Source organism: Macaca thibetana, chromosome 8 (assembly GCF_024542745.1).
Source record: "Macaca thibetana thibetana isolate TM-01 chromosome 8, ASM2454274v1, whole genome shotgun sequence".
NCBI classification, from domain to species: Eukaryota; Metazoa; Chordata; class Mammalia; order Primates; family Cercopithecidae; genus Macaca; species Macaca thibetana.
This window is the reverse complement of record NC_065585.1, coordinates 72,961,224-72,969,780: the sequence shown is the minus strand read 5'-3', so window position 1 is coordinate 72,969,780 and position 8,557 is coordinate 72,961,224. Positions and strand designations below refer to the sequence as shown.

The 8,557-nt window shown below is 41.6% G+C and overlaps 1 non-coding gene across 1 annotated transcript; it reads right to left on the bottom strand.

The window, feature by feature from the left end:
• Nucleotides 1–1,110: 1,110 nt before the first annotated feature.
• LOC126961909 (U8 small nucleolar RNA) lies at nt 1,111–1,242 on the bottom strand. Its single transcript, XR_007728489.1, has one exon. It is a non-coding gene; the product is annotated as a U8 small nucleolar RNA (small nucleolar RNA).
• Between the last annotated feature and the right edge of the window lie 7,315 nt (nt 1,243–8,557).

The window sequence follows — 8,557 nt, the reverse complement described above, 5'->3', positions numbered from 1 at the left end:
CTTTGGTAAGCAAATGTGACATTTTCTCTTCCTTAGTGCCTCTCTGAACTAAGAGCTATGCACAAAAGCAAAGATTCTTTGGGGAGAAAACCTCTGGAGAAGGCAGTGAAGTGGAGTAGTCAAAGCATGCACATGAAGTAAGGTGGTCTGGGTTTAAATCCCAACTCTAGCACTCAGCAGTTCCAGGCTGTTGGCATTTTTTGTTTGTTTGTTTGTTTTTGTTTTGTTTTTTGTTTGTTTTGTTTTGTTTTGTTTTTTGATGGAGTCTCACCCAGGCTGGAGTGCAGTGGTGCAATCTCAGCTCACTGCAACCTCCGCCTCTCCGGTTCAAGTAATCCTCCTGCCTCAGCCTCCTGAGTAAGTAACTGAGATGACAGGCACATGCCACCACACCTGGCTAGGTTTTTTTTTTTTTTTTTTTTTTTTTTTTTTTTTTTTTTTTTTTTTTTAGACGGAGTCTCGCTCTGTCGCCCAGGCTGGAGTGCAGTGGCGCGGTGTCAGCTCACTGCAAGCTTCGCCTCCCGGGTTCACGCCGTTCTCCTGCCTCAGCCTCCCAAGGAGCTGGGACTACAGGCGCCCGCCACCACTCCCGGCTAATTTTTTGTGTTTTTAGAGGAGACGGGGTTTCACTATGTTGGGCAGGTTGATCTTGAGCTTCTGACCTCAAGTGATCAACCCGCCTCGGCCTCCCAGAGTGCTGGGATTACAGATGTGAACCACCACGCCCAGCCCTGGGCATTTAATTTAACTTCCCAGAATCTTGTTTTATTTCACTGTGAAATGTGGATATTTTTCGCCCCAGAAAGTTATTGTAAGAATTCAATGAAAATACCTATGAAACAACTTTAGCATGGTTCTAGCATTCAATGATTACTATTATTATCTTAATTGTTATTTACCTGCTTGTATATATATTAAAACCAAGTACTTTATCCTAATTATTATTTTCATCATTATTTTAACTTCTATGATTTTCATAATTATATATGTATGTATATTTTTAACAAAAGATTTTTAATTAACCAAAATTATATTTGTGGATGATTCTCAATGCCTTATGATAATACACTTATTTTAAAATTTATTCTTTCTTTTTTTTTTTCAGGAAGGATCAGGTAGGAGCAATCAGGATGTTGCAGATCCTGATTATGCAGAGAATTAATCACATATCGTGTGAACTCTAGTCATCATGAACTCTGCCCTCCAAAAGGAGGAACAGGTAAGAATGATCTCACCTGTGGATAATACATCTCTTTTAAATGCTCAACAGAATGAGCAAGTCCATCCACAGTCCATCTGTTCCTAAAACCATTTAGCCACTCTAGGGATCATTAAAACTGCACCAGTGTCCTTCCAATTTGGTAATAACCAATGGGAAAATCCACTTAGTTATTCTCAGGGAGCAAACCAGTTGACCAAGTTAGAGCTGGGTCTGACTTGCCCAATGAGCAATTCATTCGTCAGCAATTCCTTCTCAAGAGAGAAGGTTATTCTGTGGAATTGACAGAGATGGTGCAATACTTTGTGTCTCTGCCCTTTTGAAAGTAAAAGCACTGCAGGTCACTCACAAGCCACTGGGCAAATACCCAATGGCCCCTGAGAGTTATTCAGTGCCCCTGACTAGAAGAGTTGGCATTGGCTTCTGGGTATGAATCTTAGGTAAGGAGGAAAGGTATTGAGAAAATGAGAATAAAATGAAGGAAGCTCGAATTTAGCATATCTGCCTTTACAAGAATTGCTGTACATGTTTGTCTTAGCTTAGGTTGTTATAATGAAATACCACAGATCGGGTGTCTTAAACAACAGAAACCTGGAGACTTGAAAGTCTGAGATCAAGCACAGTCAGGTTCTTGTAAGGGCCCTCTTTCTAGTTTTCTCACATGACAGAAAGGGAGAGAGAAGGGCATAGAAGAGAGGAGAGAGAGCAAGAGAGAGAGAGAGAGAGCTCTCATGTTTCTCCTTCTAAGAGTGTTAATTTCATAATGATGGCTCCACCCTCATGACCTAATCACCTCCCAAAGGCCTTAGCTCAAAATATCATCACATTGGGGATTAGGGCTTCAATATACAAATTTGGGGTGGGCAAAAGCATTTAGTCCATAGTAATATTACCCTTCCTTCCTCACTCTTCCTCAACCAGAGTGAATACTCTTGAGGACAGAGAGCATATCTGGTGCTAAGCACCTCAGAAGTAGGTGCTCAATATGTGTTCATTTAATTGTTGACTTGATTTACTATGGCACCAAAATGCAACTTTTAGAGAGGACAGAAGCTCCTGATTCTGTTCAGCCTTCCGAGGGGATTTTCTTGGTGAAAGTCTGCTTCCCCTAACTGAAGTCTGGAAAAAGGCATGTGAGCATTTCGTTGAGATGAGATCCATCCCAAGGAGAATGTCTCAACCACACATGGTGTGTTTACTTGGGATAAATGAAACAAGAAAAAAAAAAAAAGGACAAATTAATGGTGTCTATCTACAAAATTCACTACCAAATGATCACTTTCAACTTTTGTTCTAGAAGCACAGTATGTAATATTTATGAATGGAAAATCTTTATGAAATGTATGTCAATAAAGGAAAACTTTCTTTCCCTTTTCCATATACCCCACAATTTTCCCTAGTAACACAGAAGATGTAAGCAGTGATTAAGTTGGTGCAGTTCTCCTGCCCAATCAGAATTCACAGATAGAGAGCCTTGTTGGGTGTTCCGTGGCAAAATTGATGTTAAGCTTGAAAGTGACATTAATGATTCTGTAAGTTAGCACATTCCCCCAAGTAGAAAAAGCCAGCAGGAGGAGAGGTGGTGAGTTCCATACTTCTTTAGTTTTATATTTGCCATTCAGCTTAAAAAGCAAATATATTACTAGTAACTTTAGTGTTCTTTGTGTTTCTGTCCTGAATCGCACCCATTTCTTGCCACCAACCTGAATTTGGTGCTTATTATTCCTATGCATTTTTTTGACTTTTGCTACATATGAGTGTATCTCCAAGCAACATATGGCATTTCTTTGCCTGTGTTTCAATTCTCTATACATAGCATTATTATGTTGCATGTTTCTGAAATGTATTCTTTGCTGCATAACAATAAAAATATATTTGCTTACAGTAAAATTACAAATTTATGTTCCTCAAAGAATGCCATTCAAAAAGGTGATGAAGTGATAGAAGGGGGAAGAATAGGCACCAGAACAGGGGAAGGTATTTGTAAAACTCATACCTAATAACGGTTCCCCATCCAGAAACCAAACTCACAATTTCCATCAGGTGAAAACTTGACTCTTTGGTATTCACTTCTCAGGCCTCTGTACACATGCAGCCTAGGATGTTCCTAGTGATAATGTCATTCATGCTAGACCCACAAAACTATTACTGTCACGATACAGCTGCTCAGTAACAAGGACAGATCAGAAATTGAAACTGAGTTCTGATAGCTTGTTTGGAGACCACCTAGAAAATGTATTGTCTGTGTCAAAAAATCCAACTTCACCAACCCCAGGGAGATTCAGCAAGGTAGATGCAATGGAAGAAAAGAAAAAGAAACTATGGGGTGAGGTGAGTAATTGGTGGTGACTGATGGGCTTTAAAGCTAAAACTACATAGCGAAGCCCAGAATCCTTGGTAACCATGTAACTTGAGGCAATAGGATGGCCCTTTGTGGTAGGTGGAATGGGGGCCTCCAAGCAATGTCACATCCTACTCCCTGGAGCTTGTGAATGTGAACTTGTTTGGAAAAAGGGTCTTCTTTGCTGATATAATTAAATCATAGATATCAAGACGAGATCATCCTGGATTTTTCAGGTAGGCCTTAAATCTGATGACAAGTGTCTTACAAAAGACAGAAGCCACGTGGAGATGGAGGCAGAGAGTGGAATTGTGCAGCCAGAAGCCAAAGAATGCCCAGGGCCACCAAAAGCTGAAAGAAACATAGAAGGATTCTCTTCGAGAGCTGTCAGGAGAAGCTCGACCCTGCTGACCTTTGATTTCAGATTCTAGCCTCTAGGACTGTGAGAGAGAAATAAATTTCTGTTGTTTTAAGCCACCGAGTTTATAATAATTTGTAACAGTCCTAGGAAACAAATACACCCTTATTCCATCAGAGAGGCAAAGTATTTTTGTTGTCTAGGATTTCTTTTGATGAGGCAATTTCCAGTGTTTAAAGTAAGCTGAGCTCTGTTCTCCCTCATATACCCAAACTGCTGAACTATGGAAGTCTTCTTCAAGGCTCATTTTCCTTCAGCCTCCCAAACAGGGAACAAATTTGAGAAATTAATAGAACTTTACACTCAATGGATAGATATCCCAAAGTCAATTTAATTGGGGCCCACGACAAAAGAAATTTAAAGGCCATTTTAGTTTTGCTAGTTTAATGTGAGCATATGTGCAAAGTTACAAAATTGAGATAAGATGCAACAACTGTACGAGGAGAGACTAAAGAGATTGACAGTGAAATGTGTGAAGAACAACTAAGCTAAGTCAGTAAGAATGGAAAATAATGTGCTTGTTAACCCAAAAACCCTGGGCTGCATTAGTAAGAATGTAATAAACAAAGAGCAAAGGAGGCAGTAGGCGGGGTCTGTTGTGCCTGATACTGTTCCTAGCATTGCTCCTTGAGAATGGCATCTGCAAATTTGAGCACATCCAAGGGAGGGCAACTAGGACTCTAGAGTGCAAGTGTAATGATGAATAAAGATCAGATGAAAGACTTGATGGTTCTCAGCTTGGAAAAAATCTATAGGATGAATGTGGTGAGGTCTTCATGCCTTCAAATGATCGTCATAGGGATTACATTGGGCTCTGGCAAGGAACACTGAGCCTGCAAAAGAGACTAACTAGAAGTGGCCAGGGCAGGAGGAAGAAACCAAGAAGGTGCCATCAGGCAAGCCAAAGGACAGTTCCAGCCTGGGCCTGGCAGTGTAAGTGCAGAAAAAATCCACAGCAACCTGTGAACAGGCAGTCACCACAGCAGCACAAACTAAGATGCAAGGAGCGAGAAACACGGTTTTTGTAGAAAGGGAGAAATCCTTGAAGACCCACATTTACACTCTGTGTTTTGTCTCATACCAATACAGTCTTAATTTTAGCTAATGACCAGTCAACTGGAAAATAACCCAATGCACCTGGCCTCTGCCATCACTCAGTGGTTTCTAAATGTTCACCTCCTGCCACCCACCTGTGGTGGCCATTAGGGAGAAAATCTCAAGCCACAATAGTCATCATATTGCCCCTGCATTTTTTCCTGAATGTTAAAATGCACTTTCTCTTTTGAAATTATGATAATAGTAGTTTGAAACTAATTATTTTAAATGTCTAATTTGGCAAAATAAAAATAATTGAAATCACCAATATCATTTGTGGTATTTTTGGAATTTTCTTCTGGGAAATCAAAAAGTCTGGAAACTATGGCTCCATGTTACGCTAAAAGGAAACATAAGATTAAAACTTTGTATTCATAAACAAAAACCTGAACATTCTCGTCAAAGAGCTCTTTTCCTAAGAAATAAGCAAGGAAGAAAACATAGGGTCTGGGCTGTTTAGATGTTACTTATAGTTTGAAAATTTGCAAAAATTCATGTGCACATCTTTGTTAATATAGGATTCAAAATTGTGTGTCTGTGTACCTATGTATGTATGTATATAGCTGACAGTGGGACAATGAAGCAATTAAAATCTGTACACCGTAATAACAACCATAGTGTTATACAAGCAGTTTCCCCAAATTACTACAGTTCTTTCTCATGGACGCACCTACATTCATGTGATAATACTATTGGCCACAAGAGGGCAATATACATTCAGGTTACTAATGCCTGTCCAGCCTTTTGCCTCAAATCAGATTGAGTCAACTAGTCTTTGCTGTTCTTTGCTCCAAGGGCAAGAAAACATGTTAAAAATATTGTCTTTGTTTGTGTTTCCACCAATAATAATATAATTCGGCTCGAGTGAAGAGTCAAGGTGGAGAAGGTGAACGGAGCACGATATTGTTTTGCCTGTTCTCATCTTAAAACACAGATTTGAATCATTACACGTGTGAAATGCAGGCTTTCCATGGGAAGAAGTAGAATGGTTCTTGTATTTCTGGAAAGACACAGCAAGTGGATCTACCACTTTATAGGGTTTTTTGTTTGTTTGTTTGTTTGTTTTGTTTTGTTTTTTTGAGACGGAGTCTCGCCCTGTAACCCAGGCTGGAAAACAATGGGGCAATCTTGGCTCACTGCAACCTCTGCCACCCGGGTTCAAACGATTCTCCTGCCTCAGCCTCTCGAGTAGCTGGGATTCCGGCACCCGCCACCATGCCCCACTAATTTCTGAATTTTTAGTAGAAACGGGGTTTCACCATGTTGGCAAGGCTAGTCTCGAACTCCTGACCTCGCGATCCGCCTGCCTCAGCCTCCCAAAGTGCTGGGATTACAGACGTGAGCCACTGCACCTGGCCTATATCTATCCTTAAATAAAGACAAGGCCTGGGTTTAACACGTGCATGAAATGGAGAGAATTATAATAATCTTCCCTATTTGTCTCACAGAGGACTTGTGAAGCGCAAATGAGATGCTCATCTCAAACCTTTCCTTGAAGTAACCACCTCCAAAATCCCCTCAGAACTGTAACACTGCCTGCAAACATAACCAAACCACAAGGCAACAGAGAGCTACACATTTGGATTTCAGAAATAGAGTAGTGGGGAACCTCCCAGAGCTGTCTTCTGGAAGAGCTGTGATGACAGTAGCGCTGTTGCGGTTACTATAAGGGACCTGAGAAGCCACAGATGGCCCACAGGCAGAAGTGGCGGCCGTGCAGGGGGTGCCCCTGACACAGTGACAGGTGTGCGGAAATCCAGCTTATCGGCCTTGTTGGATCCCCTCCTGCAGAGTATGTGCTCCAGAAGGACCCCCGCCACCAGCTGCTTTCTTGAAGGTTGTAGGGGAAAAGGTTCCCTGAACCCCCTACACACCATCACCGTTGGTTCAAGGGGATTGCTGACGCCTCGCCGAGGATGTCCTGAAGCTGTGACCAGGTTCCGACAGGGAGTCAGTACTCATGGCTCTCCTTCAGACTGTTTCCTAAGGAATCCGAAATAAGTCAGAGCATTTTGATGTTAGGGAACGTGAGGTCTTTGAGAAGGTGTACAACCCCGATCATTGTATTCTTGACCAGTGACCTAAACCACTCCGGCTTGAGGAAAAGACAAAAAGTAACCTCGGGTTCATCTCTGCTCCCTAGTCGGGTGCAGTGCCTCATGCCTGCAGTCCCAGTACTTTGGGAGGCCGAGGCAGGCAAATCCCTTGAGTCTAGGAGTTTGAGACCAGCCTGAGCAATATAGTGAGACCCCTGTCTCTACAAAAAATAAAAATAAACAACTAGCCAGTGTGGTGGCTCATGCCTGTTGTCCCAGCTACTCAGGAGACTGAGGTGGGAGGATCGCTGGAGCTCAGGAAGTCAAGGATGCAGTGAGCCATGACAGTGCCACTGTACTCCAGCCTGGGTAACACAGGCTTAAAAAAAAGAAAAAAAAAAAAAAAAAATCCCGCGGCCTGAGGGTTTGCTGCAACTTACACATTTACCACGAGATGGCGCGCTAATGACGTCTTTTTATTACTGGGCCAGGCTGCGTGGCGCTCTTTTTCCTATTGAATCCTGTGGAAAGTGCTGGAGCTGCCGAGAGGTCCCCAAACAGCAGAAACAATGAGCGCGTAAGTACTTAATATAGTGGGGAAATGCCCACTGACATATATTTACCGCCCTTGAATTTGGGTTTCAAAGGACTCCTTTTCTTGAACTTGGTGACGTCATGAAATTCACCTAACATAAAAATTAGTTCTTAAATACAGCTGATTTCAGTGGGTGGCTTTTCCCAGCGAAGCCGATGCTGCCCGGTTGGGCGCAGAGGAGCCTTCCTGGAGTAGCCTGGCTGCAGGGAGCTCCTTAAGGAGCCATATCCAGGCCTTTGGCACTGAGTTTTCTTTGCCTCCACTTGCCTTCTTGTATCTGCAACAAACCTTTTTAAAGTATTCACTCTTGCTTTTCCCAGTTTTCGGTAGTCAGCTACCTTGCTGTAGTAAAGGATGACACTGTGGAATGCTAAAAATAAAAATAAAAAATAAAAAAAATAAAAAAAATGTCATTTTAAAGTAGACAATTTACTGGCATTTAGCATATTCCCAATGTCACGAAATCACCATTTCTGTAAGTTTCAAAATATTGTCATCCTTCCAAACTATAACCCCTTAGCCATTAAACAGTTTCTCTCTATGTTCCCTCCTTGAACTGGCAACAACTAATCTGCTTTTTGTCCCAAAGGATTGATCTATTCTGAATATTTTATATAAATGGAATCATACAATGTGTAACGTTGTGTGTCTACCTTCTTTCACTTAGCATAATATTTTCAAGGTTCATCCATGTTGTAGCACAAGTCAGTGTTTCATTCCTTTTTATGGTGAGAGCTTCCAGTGCGATGTTGAATAGTCATGGTGAAAACAGGCATCCTTGTCTTGTTCCTGATCGTATGGGGAAAGCTTTCGGTCTTTCATATTGAGTTTGATGTCAGCATAAAGGCCTCTT